Source organism: Stegostoma tigrinum, chromosome 4 (assembly GCF_030684315.1).
Source record: "Stegostoma tigrinum isolate sSteTig4 chromosome 4, sSteTig4.hap1, whole genome shotgun sequence".
NCBI lineage: Eukaryota > Metazoa > Chordata > Chondrichthyes > Orectolobiformes > Stegostomatidae > Stegostoma > Stegostoma tigrinum.
Genome location: NC_081357.1, coordinates 79861015 through 79884369, shown reverse-complemented (window position 1 = coordinate 79884369; position 23355 = coordinate 79861015). Strand labels below are relative to the sequence as shown.

Here is a 23355-nt window from a genome sequence, read left to right as displayed (position 1 = left end):
CGGAGAGCCGGGGCCCAACTCCAGCTCGAAGTCAGACGAAAATCTCAATAAGAGACACAGGAGGAAATACAGAAACAAAACAGTCGGCTCGGCAGAAATGCCTTCATGACTTGGGTTACCTCCTAAGCGTTCTCCGCCAGAAAATGTCTGCCTATGACCATCAAGAAGACACAATACGCTCTGATCAATGGCGGTGCCTCAAGGAAGGAGCCTGGCAAAGACAGTCCACGGGTAATCGAGAAAACTGGCGCTGCGTTCTCAACCCTCGGCCATTCTGCACCGGTAGCCGACTCCAGAGAAAAGGCCACGAAAGCGGGCTAAATTTGCGCAGTCTGCCCGGCTCCCAAGTGTGCACCACGGCCCATATGCTCAGCCTTCTCTCAAGTCTTGCACACGCTAAAATGTTAATGATGCAGAAGAAAACTGTCCCTATTCCTCCCTCCTCCATTCTTCCCGCCTCTCCCCACCCCAACACACACACAATGCGCACATCAAACTTACTGCTCGCCATGCCACCCAGGCAATGCATCTCGACTTTTGTATGGGTGGGGAGAGGTCACAAAGCACATCCACATCCAGCGAGTCCCCCAACATGAAAAGCTTTGTGCGCTCACTGTCCACAGCCGAGCATCAAGGATAAAGGCAGATGACTGCGGAGCAATCTATCGAGGGAGAGAGTGTGAGTCTCGTACACACAGTTCAGCAATACACCCACAAGCGTAAATGCTATTCCTCCTACACGGAAATAGACGACCGGCGGCTTTCAAACAGAGAACATAATCAAAGCAGAAACATAAAGAGAGAAAGCGAGCCCCCACGAACTCACGATGAGAGATGGAGACGGTGGAAAGCTGGCGTTGTCTAGTTCACCCAATGCGGGACAGCTCTGCAGGAAAAGGCAGCCAGCCTCCTCCATTTATCAGTAGCCGGTCTAATCGTAGTTAGTGTCCTAGCCCATCCAGACATTCTGTATGCACTTGACCCACTTTCTTTAAGGATTATCCAGCAAACTTCCCATCTGCTGATTTGGGTTCAACACAAGCCGATTACATGATGGGACCCACACGTCATCTGCCCCATGTGTCCTCGGCTCTCAACGATGTTTTGAGGGATGTCCTTGAATTAAAGAGATTTAATACTAGGGCATCACTAACCACGGTTAGAGAGGGAGGGAAAAAACTACTTTGGCCAAAATGCAAAAGAAAAAAGGATTTTCTAAAGCTCTTATTATGGAGTGAAACATTGCAAGCATGCGATGCGCAGGCGTGCACTCGATCCATTCACTTTTGGATGGTCCAATCGATGGATCCGATTATTCCTTTTTCATATGTGGATATTTTTCAACGGCAAGAGCTATGATTTATTAGGAATGCATTACACATTCCATTATAGCCAGTCAGTGTACAACCGCACAGGTCTCGTCCCTGTTCTAAATAAAAACCTGCAGATGCTGGAAATCAGAAACAAAATCATTAAATGCTGGAAAAGCTCCGCAGTTCTGACTAGGAGAGAAAGCAGAGTTAACGTTTCGGGTCCAGTGACCCTTCTTCAGTTCTGAAGGCGGCTCAGTGAGCCCGAAACGTTAAATCTGCTTTCTCTACACAGACGCTACCAGATCTGATAAGTTTTCTCAGCAATTTCTGTTTTGTTTCGTCAAGCTAGCTTGCTGACTGGAATTCCTACTGCAGCTTCCACACAAAGAAATCAGATCATCTTCAAATCTGTTTTTATAAAAACTTTGCTTGTCTATGTTTTTGACGGATAGGGCGTTGGGTAGTGTTGAAGTCACAGGTTAAAAAACGAAGGCACGGTTCTACAAGATTTGCTTGATCTAAACTTTGTACCAACCTTTAAAGAAACTAGAGCTTCACGGCGGAACCAAGTGTACACATTGATTTTGAATTTGACCATTAGAACCTTTTAGCCAATCAATATCACGGGCATTTGCCATATGAAGAACTGGTGTTAAAGGAAGAGGAGGACGAAGGGCAACTCAAATATTTACCAAATTAATTGTACATTTCACTTGGTTGTAAAAAATATCTTTATACTGGCTGATGTTGAATCACTTTGGTGATTAATCCACCGTGTTTCCAAAACTGCAAAACCAAAGCCTGGCTACATTTCCTGCGGCATTATAGATACAGAGATTCATCTGCAACGCCCCCTTGACCTCCCAAAAGAAAATACACTTCGTTTGATGGCAACAATTCACTTCCCTACTGCCATTCACCACCGTGTAACAGAAATGTAGCAACTGAATCGCCATCTTTCTAAACGTTATCGTATTTTCTGCACCAGCACCGGGGCTCGGCCGTGAGGCTACAGGAATGCGTTTGTTCTAAGGACCAAACTGAGCTGGCACCACGCTATCAAACCACGGGGATAGGTAAAGGGGTTATGTGGGAACAGATTTGCTGGGTGATTGAAGCCGTCCAGAAAATATATCTATGCGCTTTCTTGTTAGGGGTACACCGCGATGGAGTTTCAAGTACAAACAGCTCAGACAGAGACTGGTAATTTCCCCATGATCCGTACAAGCGGAACATACTGCTGCACTGACCCTTGGCCCATGTGAAGCCAGACTGCCAGGACCGTTCACACTAAGCGCACAGAAATTACATTTCAAAACTCGTCAAATCGGATTCATCAGAAGCCCTCAGATCCATATGGCTCCGCGCTGTGCTGACCACCTTCAAAATCAGACACACACTCTCCTTTCCCTCCCCCCACCCTCAGTTGATTTGATCTGGGAGAACCATTAACTAAACAGGGACGGTTCTTTGGTCCTTTTCGCGCACTGTCAGGTCTTTGGTGGTTATTCTTTAGATGTACATTTTCATTTGTGTGTGTATGTGCGTATGTGTGCACGTGTGTGAGGGTATTACATTGATCGACATGTCGGCCCGAGGTCAGGGAGAGTTCTCTGTGCTTGACATAGGACTTGAGAGAATAATGACTGCCGTTCGCCTTACGCGTGGCTTCCATAAACGCGTTTGACATGCGTTCAACACCAGATGGCTTGTTTTGTGGATTTAAAGCTGTACCGTCCCTTTGTGTTGACCTCAATATCTACTGCATTTCAATAACTTAATAGCGAAGTAAATTCCATAAAATATCACTTTCGAACCGTATAGTTCTGAATTTGAATCTGTAGAATTCTGGTTATCAGTTCCTATTTCTTGCGATAATTTTAATCGTCCATAGTGACAGTGCGTTTTCTGTATTTTGTTCGTAATTTGGACTGTCACCGCATCTAGTTCCTAATCATCTCACCAGCTACAATTCTGCTGAAAGTGTTACCCCGAACATTAACCCATCTTCCTGTTTCAGATACTATATGGCATGCATTGGTTTTCAAATAACTTTGGAGTTTCTTTTAGATGTCTGGTATTTGTATTTTTGTCAAATCTTTTTCTCTAACATAACTATCGTGTTCTGTGTCATTTAATAAAGAAACTTCAAGGAGGTACTATCCTGATTCACAGTCAAGAGCTTGTTCTGGTTTGCAAAGATACATACAATTAGAAAGTAAGTTATAACTGAAAGACAAAACAAAAACACGGAGTGCCAATATTTAAAAAAAGTATAGTTACATTGGTCTATTATCACCCTTAAAATTCATCATTTAAACCTTGCAGCAGGTTTTAAAACAGGTTTACATATCTGTGAAACATTTAATACAAATTGTATCTCAAACAGAACGCATGAACAGGCTGAATGGATCACGAGAGAACATAAATGGAACGAGCATTTTTGATACATATTATATCTATATATAAGCTCATACTGGTTAAAACAGCTTCACATTAGATTTGGCGAGGCAATTCCAAAATTGGGGTTAGCTTATCCCTTCATGAAAACGGCCTAGTCACAACAGAACTCATTTTTCTTTTAATTGTGATTAGGCATTTTAGTTGCGATTAGGCATTCAGCAACTGGAAGTCTTTTTATATGGCGAGCGCGGCGGCTGTTCAAGAGTCCAGAAGCAGCTCCTAGGTCATTGCAGTCATCAAACATTACACGGCCAGGCATATGTGGCTTGGAATCTTGACGTAACGGTGATCTATTAGATCGGTTCATTTTCAGTGTCAAAGACGACAGAAAAAAATGCTTCTCTGGTGCAAAATCGTTAAGTGGAACTATGTTCAAACTATTTCAAAAATGAACTAAGACGAAAATATACGTTTTGAGTTCATTCTAGAATATCTTTTAACATTGATGAGAACCAAATCCATCTCAAATGAAGTCCTCCACTCCCAAAGAACCGTGCACGGGGGCGGGCGTCTCTCTAAACCCCTCCCCAGCTTTTTAAACGACATTTTAGGGATGGCCATTAAATGATGACTCAGCCAGTGACCCCTATATCCTATTATGAAGGATAGATAGAATACTAATAATTTCACTGGGCTTCCAATGTGAATATAGTCACAGATCAATCATTGTCCTTTTAGTAAAGTATGTGGTCACATCACCGACTATAATCAGTGTTTCAGAAATCTTAATAGTTATCTTTTCGAGTTCATTTCGTGCTGTTTTCTTTGATTTTGAATATTTCTGCTCAAATAAATACCTTTAAAGATAACTTTCAAATGTGGTTATTTGTCCGGTACTTGTCAAAATAATATTTACTGCCCTGGAAATTCTGATTTCACTTTTCCTCATCGGCATTGACGCGTTCTGGAATAATTATTAGAACTCACCGGGGACGCTTAGTGGTGTCCAGCTGGGAATAACTGAAGGAAAAGTGAAAAGTGAGTAAATACAATGGTTATTTAAAAATTAAGAAAAGTGCTCGCTTAGATTGGTTAATTTCTTCCTCGAAAGGATCATTTCTAGAACGCACATTAATGATTTAATTTAATTTGAAAATTTAAAAAATCTGGATGGCAATTTTATCCTGCGAATTTCTAACGGCTAACTTCTTTGCTATACCACAATAATGCTAATTAAATTGTAGTGTAGTAACATTTTCAATGCTGCAAATCAAACATCAACGTTTGTAAACAAATAGCATTAACAACATAAACATAGTCATTGCATTTCTAATGGTTGAGTAACTATAAGGGAGTCATGGTGCTGGGCTATGTATCAGGAACATCAACACGTCAGGCACCGCTAATGAGATGTTATTTCTGCAGCACCTGTTCCAACTGAGCAAGGTCACTTCCCAGCGGTTTGAAGGATGTTGCTTAGAATGAAAAAAGTAACTTTGACCTTCAATGGCACATCCAGACTAGATGTAGTGTCTTTGCCCTTCATTCATCGAAATAAAAAAAATTCGGTCTTTTAAAAAAAAACTAATCAGAGTTGACATTTCAATGGTGTGGACCTGAGTTTAGGCATAGGAATCAGATTCTTGAATACCAAACGTAGATGATTTTGGGAGTAAATTACGTAAAACAGGAAGGCAAATGAGAATAGAAGTGAAAAAGAAGTTGAAGTAAGGAGCATAAGGAAAGATGGGAAGAATCTTAAAAAGTGACAAATAGATAGTAATGCTTGTAAAAGCCCTTAATTTTAATTTGTCATTTTCTAAATGCACGAGGGATACCATAACTTAAACTGTCAGGATCAGATCAGTCACCCATTTTTTAACCATCCAGTTTGAGTTCCTCTTGATTTTGATGGATTATTAAGTCTGGTAGGATGTAAAATAGGCAGTTGATGTGAGTTGATTAGGCCAGGTGTATTATATTAGAGTCAACCTTAACATGTCAGTAAAAGAATGTTAATCAAAAAGTAATAAATAAAACTAGCCTTGATGCCTATGTAACAGGGGTCATTTTTGCAGTATTGGCATTTTCTTCAATGGCAAATTGAACAAAATGCATTAAAAAAAACTGGTGAGCGTAAGGAATGAATAATTCCCTGGAGTTGCTGATGGTCAAATCACATGAGGACTGCATTTTTGCTGCCATCTGTGGCACTCCAAACTTTGCTAATTAACAAGAATTTCCAGCATCCAAATAATATATTCCTGACAATTTAATGGTTCAAGGCCCTTAAATTTATTCATCCAGGCATTTTTTTTTAGGAAATCAAATCATTTAAAAGATTATACCATGTAACTAATATGTTGTTGTCTTATCATGTATTCCATTTTTATCCCAGCCTCAATGCGTCTGATCAAAATTTTCTGTCCAAGGGAGCTTTCCAGTGATCATTATTTGTGATGAAATTGTAACTGTGAGTATGACCAAGCTATTTTGCATTTTTCCACCAATATTGGGTGGAGGAAATCTTCGTTAATGTATTTAATTTGTTGAAATGGCTTGTCTTTTTTTGTGAAAACAAGACTTTCCAACACCCAACAAATTGATATTCCAAGATCTAATATTGGAGTTTCACACTAGAAGTGTGTGGGCTGCTACACTGTGAAATTGAACATTTCGTTGTCCAATGTTTGAAGCTAGGTGGTTGTAGGATTTTACTTATGGAAATATTGACTTTAATGCCTGTTTCAGAATTGCATCCAAGGTAGTCTAACCTACATTTGACGCAGTCAACACCCCTTAAACTGACTGCTAGAGGCCAGGGCCAAAAATATTAATATATTTAAGAAAAATATTTGCCTGAAATTGGAGATAGGCCAAACTTTCCTGCTCTTCCCTAGTCCACAACAGCTGTGAAGCCTATTTCAGCCCTTTCTTACCCCTTCCCCAACACCTTTTCCTTCCTGATCACCTCTTCCATGGACTTCTTTCCTTTAAAGTACTCCCTCCTTTTTGATTACCTGCCTCTCTCCTGATTGCTACATGCTCAATTACAACTCTTCTTTGTCCACATTTTCCCCAGACTCAATACGATAATCACTGACAGCAATGCAGTGGTCATAAATTTACATTTGCTTTACTGTTAAACTCCTGCTGGTAGATCAGAGAATAATTAGATAGTCAAAGCAGGGACAGAGGCCATTAGTCCCATGTTGATCTGGCTTTTTGCAAAAGCAACTCAACTTGTTATATTTCCAGCCCCTTACCCTGATTACTACGCAGTAGTTCAGCCTGAGATTACAAGAATAGGAGAGAGTTAGATCAAATGAACATCATTGGATTATGGGAAAAGGATATACGAAACCTGAAAAGAAGCAGAAGTATGGAATGTCCAAATTGGAAAAGATATTTGGGAAAACAGTGATCAGCTTGTTCTGCTCACAATCCGTATCAATTTATTTCAAGATTGAAGATTTTCAGTTGTAACATACAAATGCTCAAAATGGACTACTTTTAAGTTTCAAAATAACCTGGAAATATACCCTGGAGAGGGTTGAAAATACACCACTAGTCGATATGAAGATAGATTTGCGAGAAGAGGGTAAAATTCTAAATTTGTTAAATACTGCATTGACAATTATTAATAAAATCATTTCACTGACTCAACTTAATTGGTTTTAAATGTTTAAACTTTTTAGTAGTGTTACACCTTGAATAAATAAACCTTTCTTTGAGCATATTACCTTAAAGCATGAAAGAGCTTGCATTTATATTTCTTTACAACTGCCAGGATAATTTGAAATAAGTTAAGAATTGACATGTGGGTTAATCACTGTCCGTTTTTACAAGGAGTCTGCATGAAAAAAGCTTTGTGATAACAATCGGATACTCGGCCATTGTGATGTTTATTTAGAGATAAATATTGGCAAGGACACCAGGGACAATTCCCCTGTACTTCTTTAAATAGTGGAGTAGGATTGTTTGCATCCACTTGAGAAGGCAGATGGGCCTTGGTGAAACATCTTATCTGAAATGTGACACAACAGTCAAATTGTGGACAGTGAAGTCACACAGACAAGCAAATCAATGAGAATCTTGGACAACACAGCAATTACACAGCAAGGGTCCAACCTAAATAATGTACAAACTGACAATATCTTCCCTCCTAGAACCAATTCCTTGGACCATCTCTGATCCTGTCTCCTCTCATGTTGTCAGCTGTTTTCACACTGTACTGTGCACTCTGCATCCCATAGTTTGAACACAGCAATTAAATTTGTAATAATATATTGTACCTGAGAAAATAAAAACATAGACTATTGAAAATATGAATTAATCTAAAGAGTAGAATCATTCAATGTGAGAACATGATAGCAGACCTGTTTCAAAAGGATACTTTGTCAGAATTCCTGGCTCAACTGTGTCATTGGGCTTGGGGCAGGTGGCCCAATATTCCTGCCAAGGCAGGCGGGAACATCATTGCAAACTGCAAGAGATTGTTTGAATAGGCGTTGTGTTACTTCTTAGCCCATGAAAATGTTGACTGATGAGTTTCCTGGACACACAGTGAAATATGGAAGAACTGATGTTACAGGGTGGACCATGAAGCTGCAGGTGTGAGGACCTTTCAAAGGCCATAGCCTTTAAAGACAGATTAATTCATCCTTTTAGAAAGCCTTCTCGGAGTTTACTCCCTATCTGCATCCAATCCTTTCCCCTCTAACCCATGCAAATCTGCCCTGTCCACCATTATATTTTTGAGTCATTGTGGTAGTTCATCGGGTCATAGAAAATTAACAACGTGGAAGAGGTCCATTTGGCCCATTGCATATATGTTGTCTCTTCCTCTCTTTATCTACACAAGCAACTCAGTTGTTATTGTGCCTTGAAACTCTCTTTATTTTGCTCCTGAGGTATTGCTCATTTGTTTTATGCAAAGGAGAAGGGGGTGGGTTATGCCATCTAATGATTTAACACAGTCTAGACAAAAGAAAGGTACTCTGCCCATCTGTCTGCCAACTGCAGAGAGAGACCTGCCAACTGCAAGAGATGTGGCAGTCCTCATATTGACAGTTGCTTTTAGTAGATCCTCTTTTCCTTAGTGTCAGCTGCACAACGAGATGTGAATGCAGCAAGTTTCATCTGAATTTTTCAGCTTAACATGGGATAGATGAGAAAATGATCGGGTGCCATTGTAGCCTGTTAGGCCACCCCAGCCAATGTGTCAACTGCTATTTCACCAAGACACAGCAAGCAGAATTTGGAGGTTTTGTAAATTGCAGAAAGGGAAGATGCGCTGTGCCATCTGCTGCTAGAACACCAATCATTTCCATGCAGCATATTGTAACGGTCAGCCATGGTAATTTCGCTGGAGCTCTTGAGTTCTTCCAGTTAAAATATAGCTGAATCTCCACAATTGTCTCATTCTCTCTCTCTCATTCTTTTACTAGCATTGTCTTAGTAACAAACCTGACAAACCTACATTTTGTTCATTATTTAGGCCAGTAATGTAAATTAGAAGAAAAGGAATCAAAGCATTGATTGGACTCAACGCTTCCATCAGACATTATAATACTCAAAGAATAAAGAACAATGCAGAACAAGAATAGGCCCTTCAGCCATGCAAGCATCCCTGACACATTTTGCCCTTCCATACTAAAACTGTCTTCACTTACAGGATTCGTATCCTATTCATTTATTCTTCTAGGTGCTTCTTGAATGCTGCAATTGAGTCTGCTTTCACCACCTCCTCTGGCTCTGCTTCCCAGGCACTCACCATGCTTTGTGTGAAAAACCTGCCTAACACATATCTTTAAACTCCCTCCTTTGCACCTTGAACCTGTGTCCCCTAGTAATTGATCACTCCACCCTGGGAAAAGCCTGATATTTTCACTCTGTTCACGCTATTCACAATCTTATAAACTTCTTTTACATTGCCCTTCAACCCCCTGCATTCCAGTGAAAACAAGTCCAGTCTATCCTTTCTTCATAGCTAAAATCCAGGCAGCGTCCTGGTAAACCTTATCTCCAAAGCATCCACATCCTTCTGATTCAGCGATAGTAGGAACCGCCGATGCTGGAGTCTGAGATAACAAGATGTAGAGCTGGATGAACACAACAGGCCAGGCAAAATCAGAGGAGCAGGAAAGCTGACATTTGGGGTCTCGACCCTTCTTCAGAATTGGGGGAGAGGAAGCGGATCTGAAATAAACAAAGGGAGAGGCAATAATAGAAATTGGATAGAGGAGCAGATAGGTGGAGAGAAGACAGACAGGCTAAGGAGGTGGAGATGAAGCCAGTAAAGGTGACTCTAGGTAGGGAGTTGTGATGGACGTTGGTCAGTGAGAAGGGAGACTGAGTAGGTGGGAGGGAAGATAGACAAGTCAAACTGGCAAGGATGAAGCTAGTAGTTGGGAAGTGGGGGTGGGAATTGGCCAGTGAGGTGGGAGAAAAGATGGACAGGTCAAGGAGGCGGGGACGAGACAGACTGGTCTTGGGATGAGGTCAGGGGTGGGGAGATTTTGAAGCTTGTGCAGTCCACATTGAGACCATTGGGCTACAGGGTTCCCAAGCGGAATATGAGGTGCTATTTCTCCAGCCTTCGAGTAGCAAAGTTGTGGCACTGGAGGAGGCCCAGGAGGGACATATCGTCCAAGGAGTGGGAGTGGGAATTGAAGTGATTTGCGACTGAGAGGTGTTGTTGTTTGTCAAGAACCAAGCATAGGTGTTCCACAAAGTGGTCTCTAAGCCTCCACTTGGTTTACTTGATGTAGAGGAAGACACATTGGAAATGGCGATACAATATACCACATTAGCAAATGTGCAGGTGAACATCTGTTTAATGTAGAAGGTTTTCTTGGGGCCTGGGATGGAGGTGAAGGGGGTGCTGTAGGGGCAGGTGTAGCATTTCCTGCGGTTGCAGGGAAAAGTGCTAGGGGTGGTGGGGAGTGTGGAGCAGACAAGACAGTCACAGAGGGAGTAGTCTCTCCGGAAGGCAGATAAGGGAAATATATCCTATGTAGAGGGGTCAGATTGCAAGTTGTGGAAGTGGCGGAGAATGATGTGTTGAATCCGGAGGTTGATGGGTTGATATATGAGGACAAGGGGAATTCTGTCTTTGTTGTTATTGCGGGGAGGGGCTGTGAGGGCTGAGGTGCGGGAAACGCGAGAGACGCGGCTGATGGCTGCATTGGAGCCGCCTCATGCTCCCACGAACAGTTCATCCACTTTATTAACATCTTCTACCCCAACTTTAATGGCCCTGGGCCATTTCTGATATCTCTCTCTCCTTTCTGGACCTCTCTGTCTCCATCTCTGGTAACCACCTGGAAACTGATATCCATTTCAAGCCCACCACTCACACAGCTACCTAGAATACACCTCCTCTCACCCACCTTCCTGCAGGAATGTCATCCCCTTTTCCCAATTCCTTCACCTCCACCACATCTGTTCCCAAGATGAGGCATTCTACTCCCAGACTTCCCAGATGTCCACGCTTTTCAAGGACTGCAATTTCCCCTCTACAGTAGTCAAAAACGTTCTTGACCGCATCTCTCGCATTTCCTCTGACTCATCCATCATACCCTCTCCCCACAACAAAGGCAGAATTCCCTTTGTCCTCACATACCACTCCATCAACCTCCAGATTCAACGCATCATTCTCCGCCACTTCTGCCACCTGCAATCTGACCCCACTTCCAAGGATATATTTCCCTCCCCACCCTTATCAACCTTCTGGAGAGACTGCGCTTTCTGTGACTCCCTTGTCCATTCCACACTGTCCACTAGCCCCACCACCCCTGGCATTTTTCCCTACAGCCGCAGGAAGTGCTACACCTGCCCCTACTCCTCCCCGCTCACCTCCATCCCAGGCTCCAAGAAAAACTTTCATATTAAACAGATGCTCACCTGCACATCTGCTAATGTGGTATATTGCATCCGCTGTTCCCAATGTGGCCCCCTCTACATCGGGTAAACCAAGCGGAGGCTTGGAGACCGCTTTGTGGAACACTTGTATTCGGTTCATGATAAACAACAACATCTCTCAGTCACAAACCACTTCAACTCCCACTCCTTGGACAACATGTGCATCTTGGGCATCCTGCAGTGCCACAACGATGCCACCCAAAGGCTCCAGGAACAGCACCTCATATTTCGCTTGGGAACCCTGCAGCCCAATGATCTCAGTGTGGACTTTACGAGCTTCAAAATCTCCCCACCCCTGACCTCATCCCAAGACCAGTCTATCTCGTCCCTGCCTCCTTAACCTGTCCGTCTTTTCTCCCACCTACGCGCTCCTTTCACCTCACTGACCAACACCCAGCCCCACTCCTACCTACTAGTCTTATTTCCACCGCCCTGACCTGTCCATCCTCCCTCAATTGACCAACCCCCATCCCAACTACCTACTGACACTCACCCTTGTTTAAGAAGAGCAGCAAGGATAATCCAGGTAATTATCGACCGGTGAGCCTGACCTCAGTGGTTGGGAAGCTACTGGAGAAGATACTGAGAGATAGGATCTATTCCCATTTGGAAGAAAATGGGCTTATCAGTGATAGACAACATGGTTTTGTGTAGGGAAGTTCATGTCTTACCAACTTAATAGAATTTTTTCAGGATGTGACAAAATTGATTGATGAGGGAAAGGCTGTAGATGTCATATACACACTTCAGTAAGGCATTTGATAAGGTTCCTCATGGCAGGCTGATGGAGAAAGTGAAGTCACAGGGGGTCCAGGGTGTGCTAGCTAGATGGATAAAAAACTGGCCAGGCAACAGGAGACAGAGAGTAGTAGTTGAAGGGAGTTTCTCAAATTGGAGACCTGTGACTAGTGGTGTTCCACAGAGATCTGTGCTGGGACCACTGTTGTTGGTGATATACGTAAATGATTTGGAGAAAGGTGTAGGTGGTCTGATCAGCAAGTTTGCAGATGACACTAAGATTGGTGGAGTAGCAGATAATGAAGGGGATTGTCAGAGCTTACAGCAGAATGTAGCTAGACTGGAGAGTTGGGCAGATAAATGGCAGATAGAGTTCAATCCGGGCAAATGCGAGGTGATGCATTTTGGAAGATCTAATTCAAGGGCGGACTATACAGTAAATGGAAAAGTCCTAGGGAAAATTGATGAACAGAGAGATCTGGGTGTTCAAGTTCATTGTTCCCTGAAGGTGGCAATGCAGGTCAAAAGCGTGGTCAAGAAGGCATACGGCATGCTTTCCTTCATCGGAAGCGGTATTGAGTACAAGAGTTGGCAGTTCATATTACAGTTGTACAAGACTTTGATTCGGCCACATTTAGAGTACTGTGTAGAGTTCTGGCCGCCACATTACCTTTGGAGAGGGTGCAGAGGAGGTTCACCAAGATGTTGCCTGGTATGGAGGGTGCTAGCTATGAAGAGAGGTTGAGTAGATTAGGATTATTTTCATTAGGAAGACAGAGATTGAGGGGGGACCTGATAGAGGTCTACAAAATCATGAGGGGTATAGACAGAGTGGATAGCAAGAAGCTTTTTCTCAGAGTGGAGGACTCAATTACTAGGGCTCATGAGTTCAAAGTGAGAGGAGGAAAGTTTAAGGGAGATATGCGTGGAAAGTTCTTTACACAGAGGGTGGTGGGTGCCTGAAATGTGTTGCCAGCAGAGGTGGTAGACGCAGACACGCTAGTGTCTTTTAAGATGTATCTGGACAGGTACTTGGGTGGGCAGGGAGCAAATGGACATAGACCCTTAGAAAATAGATGACAGGTTAGACAGAGGATCCCGATCGGTGCAGGCTTAGAGGGCTGAAGTGCCTGTTACTGTGCTGTAATTTTCTTTGTTCTTTGTTGGCTCCATCCCTGCCTTCTTGACCTGTTCGCCTCCTCTCCACCTATCTGTTCCTTTATTCACCTTTGATCATCAGCTCCCCTTTCTTTCTATTTATTTCAGAGTCACCTTCCCCTCCTCCATTTCTGAAGACAGTTCCAGACCCAAAATGTCAGCTTTCCTGCTTCTCTGATGCTGCCTGGTCTATTGAGTTTATCCAGCTCTACACCTTGTTATCACATCCTTCTGGTTAGTGTGGTGACCAGAATGACTCACACACATTCCTTTTCACTTCTTCAAGGTGGTTTGTTCTCCAATTTTATAACCCAGTTTCTCACAACTTTTTAATTTTAAAAGAAACCTTTTATGTAGAACCTTGACAACATTTTCTGAGTGGGATGAGTGGGACTGCAATAGAAGGGAAATATTCTGTTCAGTGCCTGACCCCACTGCACATAAATTTGTAAGCAGCTGGAAAATGGGAGGCCAAGCCTTCAAACAGGCCTATGTTGAACACAGCCTAACCAGTTCAATAGGTGGTGGGACCAAAGTGGCCTATTAGAGGTAAGTGTCAAAATATTTTTGTAGGCATTGGTGGAAAAGGGATGTTCTGGGGCTCATTGAATAATTTGGAATTGATCACCCTGCTACTTCTTATTCTTCAGTAACATATCTTGCTGGAGGATGCCACACTCCAATCTTGTGGTCTTGATCCTGTGAACTGCTTGTTTGGTAATCTGTAGTTTTCTTGCCAAATGTAGATGAGGCAAGGGCCTCAGAATGGCTTTGGGCCTTTTTACCATTGGAATATGTATTCAGTCTGTTCTTGGCCCGTCACTCAATTAGTACCAGTCAGAACTTTCAGCCAGTGCTTAGCTGGTTTGGTGAACCATTGCTCAGTCCAATTGTTTAATCAGTGCTCATCCTGATCAGTCACACAGTGCTCAACCCAATTGTTCAGTCAGTGTTCACTGTAATCAGTAAAATAGTGTCAGTCTGATCAGTCAATCAGAACTAATTAATTAGTGTTTAGCCTGATTGGTCAATTAGCATTCACCCTGCATGGCTAATAAAGTGCTTGATTGCTCCATCAGTCCCTAGCCCGATTGGTCAATCAGAAACCAGAGATCATGTCAGACTAATCAGTTAACCAGAGCCAGCAAGTCAATACTTGGCACATTCAATTAGTGGTGTTTCAAAGACACTAAATATTTAATAAGGCCATAAGACATAGGAGCAGAAATTAGACCATTCAGCCCATCAAGTCTTCTCTGCTATTCAACCATACTGATAAGTTTCTCAACCCCATTCTCCCTATAACCCTTGATCCCCTTAATGTTGCTTGGGACAGAGGTTTTGAGGGTTTCTGGAGGGAACAAACTTATTTCAAGTTTTGTGGACATACATGGAAAGATTTATTTAAAAGAGGCCATTGAAAGTTCAACTGTGGATAGTGATGAGTTTTTTTCCTTACAAGGAATCTTGGAATGGGTATCAAATCTTGTCTGACTGTTGAGTGTGATGGGGCTGTTTTGGACAGTGATTGACTCAGTGCCATCGAGTTCAGTTCGGCAGAGGCATATTAATAATAATCTGAGTTGGAGTAAGATGTGTTGGCAGAAATCTTGCTATGAACAAGATGCCCAGTTGATTCTTCCCATTTAAGACAAGAAAACCCTCCACATCATTTCAGGGTAAAACCTCATAGTTTTTTTGAAAAGGTGATTAAAAGAACATTTTAAGGTTGTATTTCTTGAAGAAGCTGTGTCTGTAAGACTTCAGAGGCAATCATACATGATTATTTCCTTGACCATGCATGTTAGAACATCAGAATGGCAGTTTCTGGAAAATTTTACACTCTATCCTTTTGTGTTTAAGAATAACGCATTGGTCAAAATGGTTTTTTTTTTCAGAAAACCAATTTCTGCAGAGAAATTTATTTTTCTTTTTTCCTTTTCCTGAATGGTGTATGTCCGTATAGATGTTTGAATGATTTGCAAACAATAACCAAGGCTAGGCTAAGTGAAATGGTTGGCATTTTAGGGTTAGTGTTAGAGTGGAGAAAAGAAATTGAGCATTTCAGATAGAAGGAAAAGAAAAAGAAACAGTAAGAGAAAAGGTGGATGAAAGGGATAGTGAGGATGGGCCTTAAGGAGGACTAGATTGTTCCCAGATTAAGTCAGCTATTAGATCATGTTGGCTGACACCAAATTGTTGTGGAGGTTAGACACCATGCTTACATATTTAAAGGCAGAAGGATCAAAGTACCTAATAATGTTATGTACCAAAGTTAAAGAGTATGTGAAGTCACACCAGGCGGTACAACTTTAGCCTTTGATCAAGTGGATATAGGAACATCCTTCCTTATATAACAACATTCTTATCATTTAGTTCAAGAGAAAAAACCCAGGTAAAAAATAAATCCAATATTGGAAAAGTGTGTCACTGAACCCAATCAAATCAGACCAGGTTCCCCAGCTGAGTTCATACCTAAGACTCATGATTGAGTCAGATTATGCATTGATTGCTGAAAGATCAATACAACAACAAAGACAGACTCTTACTCAATTCCTTACTTTTGATAGGGACGGCAGCACCAGATTTCTTGTCAAAATAGATTTGTTGAAGAAGTGCTAGAAAGTTCCTTTAACACCCAATGATGTGCTAAATTAAGTAAATGAATCATAGAATCTCTACAGTGTGGAAACAGGCCATTTGGCCCAACAGGCCCACACCACCCCTCTGAAGACCATCCCACCCAGACCCATTCCCCTATACCTGATTGCCCCACGTCTAACCCATCTAACCTAAGCATCCCTGGGCACAATGGGCAATTTAGCATGGCCAATCCACCTACCCTACATACCTTTGGACTGTGGGAGGAAACCAAAGCACCCAAAGGAAACCCACACAGACACAGGGAGAATGTGAAAAACCCACACAGACAGTAGCTCAAGGCTGGAATCAAACCTGGGTCCCAGCACTGTGATGCGGCAGTGCTAACCGCTGAGCCACCATGCTGCCCTTGGATATCAATGGATATAGATAACAATGTAGCAAATGGAGTATAATGTGGGAAGGTGTTAACTTGTCCATTTTGGCAGGAAGAATAAAAACAAAGCATATTGTCAAATGTTGAGTGATTATAGAACTCTGAGATACTTGAGATGCTTTGTGTGCCCTCCTGCAGGAATTGTAAATGGTTAGTATGCAAATACAGCAAGTAAATAAGAAAACAATATAATCTTATAATTTCTTGCAAGGGGATCGAATACAAAAGTAAACCAGTTATGCTTCAGTTATACCAGGCAATTATGAAACAACATCAGGAGTACTGTGCCCATATTCATCGGTTTATTTAAAGAAGGATAAAAATGCATTGGAGACAGTTGAGTTTAGATTTACAGACTAGTACCTGGAAAGTGCAGGCTTTCTTGGGAGTAAAGGTTGGACAGGCTTGTCTTATAACCATTGGAGTTTAGAATAGTAAGATATGATTTGATGAGAACATACAAAATCCCAAAGGGACTGAGGTTAGATGTAGAAAGGATGGTTCCTCTTGTGGGAAAATCTAAAACTAGCGGTCATTGAATAAAAATCAGAAGATGCCCATTAAAACAGATAGGAGGTGAATTTTGTTTTTCTGAGTGTTGTAAATCTTTGGAACTCTTTCCTGAAAGGTGATGGAAGAGAAGTTCTTGAATATTTCTAAGACAGAGGTAGTTAGGCTCTTGTTAAACAAAAGAATGAAAATTATTAGGCATAGATGGGAGTGAAGATTTGAAGTTAGTCAAATCAGCTAACATATTATTGAATTGTGAAGCCGACTTGAGGGTCTGAATGGCCTATTTTGGCCCCTAATTCATATGTTCATATGACAATCAGTGCTCAGCCTCATTGCTCAATCAATGCTAGGCTCAGTGGTCAAGACTTTGGTAAATCAGTTCTCATTTGTATTGAAAATAAAAGCATAGAAGCAGGAGTAGGCCATTTGACCCTTCATGTCTGGTCAGTCATTCAGCATGATCATCGAGCTCAATACCCTAAAACCACTCTATCTCCACATTCCTTGATCCCATTAGCCATTAGGCCTGTGTCTACCACTTTATGTAAACACAATGTTTTGGCCTCAACCATTTTCTGTGATAATGAATTTCACAGGCTCACCACTCTTTGAGTAAAGAAATTTCTTCTCATCTCAGTCTTAAAAGGTTTACCCATTATCCTTAAAACTATGACGCCAGTTCTGAACTCTCCCACTACTGTACACTTTCCTACATCTAACCACTCAAGCCATTATCAGAATTTTATAAGTTTCTAAACTGTAGTGAATGTAAAAACTGAAAGAACTGCAGATGCTGGAAATCAGAAACAAAAACAAACACTGAAATTGCTGGAAAAAGCTCTGCTGGTTTGTCAGAATCTGTGGAGAGAAGGCAGAGTCAACATTTTGTGTCCAGTTCTTCAGAACTCATGGTAACCAGGAAAGATTGATATTTTATTAATTATATATGTCTTAAAAATATTTCTGATTTCCATCCATAGATGCTGCCAAATCTGCTGAGGTTTGTTCTTCCAATTTTTGTTTTGGTTTTGTGCCAGTAATCCTAAACAACTCAATCCTTCCTCTTACATCAGGCCTACCTTCCTAGGAATGAATTTGGTAAACCTTCACTACACTCTGTCTTTAGGAAGAACATCTTTTTCTCAGATAGAGAGACCAAAAACTGCAAATAACCTTCCAGTTATTGTCTCACCAATGCCCTGCTTAACTGTCACAAGTCATAATTGTTCATGTTCTCAAGTCCTCTCACAATGGTCAATTAATGTTCCATTTCATTGGTTGATCACTGCTTAGTCTGACTGGTTAAATAATGAATGTTCTGGTAAATCAGGTACAGTTCAATTGGTCAATTAGTGTATGTCTGGATTGTTTAATCAGTGGTCAATCAGTACTCCATCTGACTGTTCAGCCTGAGCAGTAACTGACCAATCCAAAGTAGCATTCATTGATCAAATCAGTTTGACATTTAATTGCTGAATCAATGCTCTTCCCCCCCACTTGGTCAATCAATGCTTGGTCTGATTAATTAGCCAACACTTCATCTGTTTGGTCCATCAGTTCTCAGTTTGACTGGTCAACCAACGCATGTCTGAATTGGTGAAACAGTGCTCAGTCCAATTGGTTAAACAGTACCTAGCCTGATTCGTCATTAAAATATCAATTGATGTCACCAACTTCAAAGTAGTACAGTTGATTGGTGTACTTTAGAAATTGGATGTTCTATTAATTATCTGGTAAATACATCTGGAAGTCTAATTTTTATAAAAATAATCTTTATTTTCTACATTTACATTGTTGCTTTTATCTTTCAAATATGGAGCATCTTCTCCCAGTTCTGTTTTACTACTATAATACAACACCCATTTCATTTCTTGAGGGAAATTTGGTAAAGGTAGTCTCTGATTCCCAAAGATTATTGTGAAAATTGAGAATATTCAGGTATTGCCAGAATTCAACCCTAGCCTCTGGTTCTCTAGATAAACACTCATCAGGCTCCATAGCATAGGAACAATTGTGCTTTAACAGAGTATTGAATCATCTAAGCCTATCCCTATTTGCACTGATTCCTTTCCTAAGCAGATATTAGTGACTTTTTTTTAGGTATAATCATCCCCAACTGTATGTGATGTAGTATATGAATTCCGGCATTGTTTGAAAAAGGCTGTTCTTCATGGTGCATATCACAGTAAAACTAAACAAGCTTTAATTGTTACAAGGAATTGTAATTAGAAGATAGAACATTACAGCACAGTACAGGCCCTTTGGCCCTCGATGTTGTGCCGACCTGTCATACCAATCTCAAGCCCATCTAACCTACACTATTCCATGTACGTCCATACGTTGTCCACTGACGACTTAAATGTACCTAAAGTTGGCGAATCTACTACAGTTGCAGGCAAAGCGTTCCATTCCCTTACTACTCTCTGAGTAAAGGAACTACCTCTGACATCTGTCCTATATCTTTCACCCCTCAATTTAAAGCTATGCCCCCTCGTGCTCGCTGTCACCATCCTAGGAAAAAGGCTCTCCCTATCCACCCTATATAACCCTCTGATTATTTTATATGTTTCAATTAAGTCACCTCTCAACCTTCTTCTCTCTAATGAAGACAGCCTCAAGTCCCTCAGCCTTTCCTCGTAAGACCTTCCCTCCATACCAGGCAACATTCTAGTAAATCTCCTCTGCACCCTTTCCAAAGATTCCACATCCTTCTTATAATGCGGTGACCAGAACTGTACACAATACTGCAAAGGCGGCCGCACCAGAGTTTTGTACAGCTTCACCATAACCTCTTGGTTCAGGAACTCGATCCCTCTATTAATAAAAGCTAAAACACTGTATGTCTTCTTAACAGCCCTGTCAACCTGGGTGGCAACTTTCAATGATCTGTGTACTTGGACACCGAGATCTCTCTGCTCATCTACACTGCTAAGAATCTTACCATTAGCCTAGTACTTTCCCTTCCGATTACTCCTACCAAAGTGCATCACCTCACACTTGTCTGCATTAAACTCCACTTGCCACCTCTCAGCCCAGCTCTGCAGCTTATCTATGTCTCTCTGCAACTTACAGCATCCTTCGTCAATATCCACAACTCCGCCGACCTTAGTGTCGTCTGCAAATTTACTAACCCATCCTTCTACGCCATCATCCAGGTCATTTATAAAAATGACCAACAGCAGTGGACCCAACACCGACCCTTACGGTACACCACTAGTAACTGGTCTCCAGATATTCTTGACCATTTCGCCTCATCAGAAATTTAACTTGTGCAGCAGATCATTGTAAACTATTGTGACCTTTACTGCAGAAATCATATTAACAAATTCCTAAATTTTATAAAGTCTATTGTCCAGAAATTTTAACTTTCAATGAATGGCCATGGATAAATAATAACCAAGTACCTAACATCGGTACTTTTGGACAGCATCTTTATTTTAAATACAACTTCCATCTAGAGAGTTAGAAAGACTTTTATTTATATTGTGTCATTCATGACATCCAGAGTCAGTGTCTTGTAACTAATGAAGTATTATAAATTGGATAAGTAGTAACAGATTAAGAATGAGCAAAACTAGTCAGAACAGCTTGTAGCCATTTAGGAAAAAAAATCTTCTAAGAGTCGGTTATTTCAAGAAGTCATGAAATATTATCATTTTACAGGTGAACATTATAGAACTTAGATCTGAACTTATTTTAAAGTGGTGGATTTCCCTCCGGGGTGCGGAATACAAGCAAAGAGCATTTCAATGACTGAATTACCCCTTCTCCAGAAGGAAATGATCACTGATTGGGATTTCCAGGAAACATCCAATTATTGGTCTGGAATCAGATTCTTTGTCCAGTCAGGGGTGATGGGCGCTCTCAAAGTTGGATGGCTAATTAGAGGTCTTCAAACTTGAGAAGAGTAGCAGGCTGCAATGGAAGATAATTAATAACTTGGAAAGACGTTTTCTGAGGAGCGGCAATCATTTTTATGAAAGAAATGATCTCTGCGTTCCTCAGAGGAGATTCCATTCAAGGTTACTTCTCAACCGTGAAGACATATTTCATAGCATGGAACTGTCAGGGGAAGACAAAATATGCCCCTTTACACAGCTGGCAGTTTAAGTCTTCTGAAATTCTGAAGTCCAGACAACTAGTTTGATAGCTTCTGTCAAACTGTATGTACACAAGATGTGTGATATTAGGGGGCTGGAAGGGTTGGGTGCTGGATAGTTATGGGAAATAAGGTGTCAGATATGTGGGATGGCAGCTGGGAAGAGTGTCAGCAGAGGGTGGGTTAGGGTGCTGGGGTAGAATGTGACATGAAAAGGTTTAGGATGTCAGGTTCGAGTGCCAGCTCAACGGAGTGCTGCTGTGCTGGGTAAGCAGGGTGTTTAATTGGGTGGGCGGTGCCAGCTGAAGAAGGGATAGGTTTCCAGGGGTGGAATGCCAAATGGATTAGGGGAGTTAGCGCCAAGTAGTGGTGTGCCAGCTGGATAGGGTAACTGCAGACAGGATAGGGTGCCAGAGGTGGATGATGAATGAATGAATAATGAATTATCTATTTCTTGTCACATGTATCTTGAGGATACAGTGAAAAGTGTTTTGTTGCCACCAACCAACACAATTTTGAGGCACAATAAGGATAAAAAGAAATTACTTAAATAAAACATAGAACATAAAACATAGAACATTACAGCACAGTACAGGCCCTTCGGCCCTCGATGTTGTGCCGACCTGTCATACCGATCTCAAGCCCATCTAACCTACACTATTCCATGTACGTTCATTTTCTGTTCAAATTAGTGTTGCAAACACAACATCATGCCTTCTGCAAGGTCTCTGCACGGTGTTCCGATCCTCAAGGACTCCTGCTCCAGGAACAACGACACTGATGTCCCAGGAGACCCCAGTTCTGCTGCCACCACTGCTTTGCCAACATCACTAATTGTCTAAACTCCAGGCTTACTGCTGCCAGGAGTCCCTGCTCTGGGCTCTGACGCCATGAAGAATACAGGGTCTGGGTGCCAGATGAGTAGGGATTGTGGTGCCAAGAAAGTAGGGTGTCAGCTAAGAAGGATGCCAAGCGGGAAGGGCTTAGGGTGCTATTGGCAGGATACAAGTGTGCAGGGTGGCAAGGTCATTGATTCAGTTTTTAGGTAAGGTAAGGGTGGTTGGGAGAAATTTTTCTGGTGGGGGATTGGAGAGTGGGTGTTGAGTCTGGGGTTTAGTAGTCTGGTGGCATGGAGGATTGAAGGTTGGATTGGGCCAGATCTGAGCTGTTGGGATTATGTGGACACTGGGGTTAGTTCAGGTCAAATTGCATTGGATCAGAGCATGGGGGCAAAAAGTGGTGGTATAGTTGACAGTGAAGAAGATTATCTAAGATTACAAAGTGGTGTTATATTTGGGTAAATGAGAGGTGTTGCATTTTGGTAAAACAAACAAGGGTAGGACTTATATAATTAAAAGTTGGACTTTGAATCATGTTGTAGAACAGAGAAACCTAGGGGCTCAAATGCATAATTTTTTGAAGTTCAAGTCACATATAGATAAGGAGATTGAGAAGACATTTGGCATGCTTGCCTTTATTGCTCAGATCTTTGATAATAGGAGTTGGGATGCTATGTTGATGTTGTAGAAGACATTGATAAGGCGTCTTTTGGAGTACTGTCTTCAATTCTGGTTGCTGTGTTATGGGAAAGATATCACTAAGCTGGACAGATTTATCAGGATGTTGCTGGCAAATGGGGTTTGAGTTATGAGGAAAAGTTCGATAGGCTGGGCCTTTTTTTACTGGAGTGTAAGAGGTTGAGGGATGACCTCATGCGAGGTATAACTAAGGTGAATGGCAGGTGTCTTTTCTCTAGAATGGGGGATTTCAACACTAGTGAAATATTGTTAAGGTGAGAGGAGAAAGATATGAAGACAGGAGGGGTAATTTTCTTGTTTCACATTGTGGTTCACATGTGGAATGAACATCCAGAGGAAGTGATGGATGCGGGTACAGATAAATGTTTGTAAGACATTTAGCTAAGTACATGAATAAGAAATGTTTGGACGGATATGGGCCAAGTGCAAGCGAGACCAATTTAGTTTGGATCATGCTCATTATGGATTGGTGGGACTGAAGGATCTATTTCTATGCTGTATGATTCTATGACTTTGTGACAATGTCAGGTTGGGTCAAGTCTTACTGGGGGAGAGGAGGATGTTGTCCCAGGTCATGTAAAATGAGGTTTTGTGGGGTGGGAGAAGTTGAGTCAGGTTCTGCAGCAGTAT

General features: G+C 41.7%; 1 protein-coding gene across 4 annotated transcripts in view; it reads left to right on the top strand.

Annotated features, from left to right (window-relative positions):
• The first annotated feature begins 2123 nt into the window (after nucleotides 1–2123).
• Nucleotides 2124–23355, top strand: part of msraa (methionine sulfoxide reductase Aa) — a 548797-nt gene continuing 527565 nt past the window's right edge. For 2 of the 4 annotated variants that reach the window (XM_059645458.1, XM_059645456.1), the window contains exons 1-2: nucleotides 2124–2389; nucleotides 6115–6189. The gene's annotated coding sequence lies outside the window, so the exon portion shown is untranslated. Of the gene's footprint in view, nucleotides 2390–4692; nucleotides 4755–6114; nucleotides 6190–23355 lie in introns of those variants that run through there. The other 2 variants (XM_059645460.1, XM_059645457.1) reach the window with 1 other exon arrangement.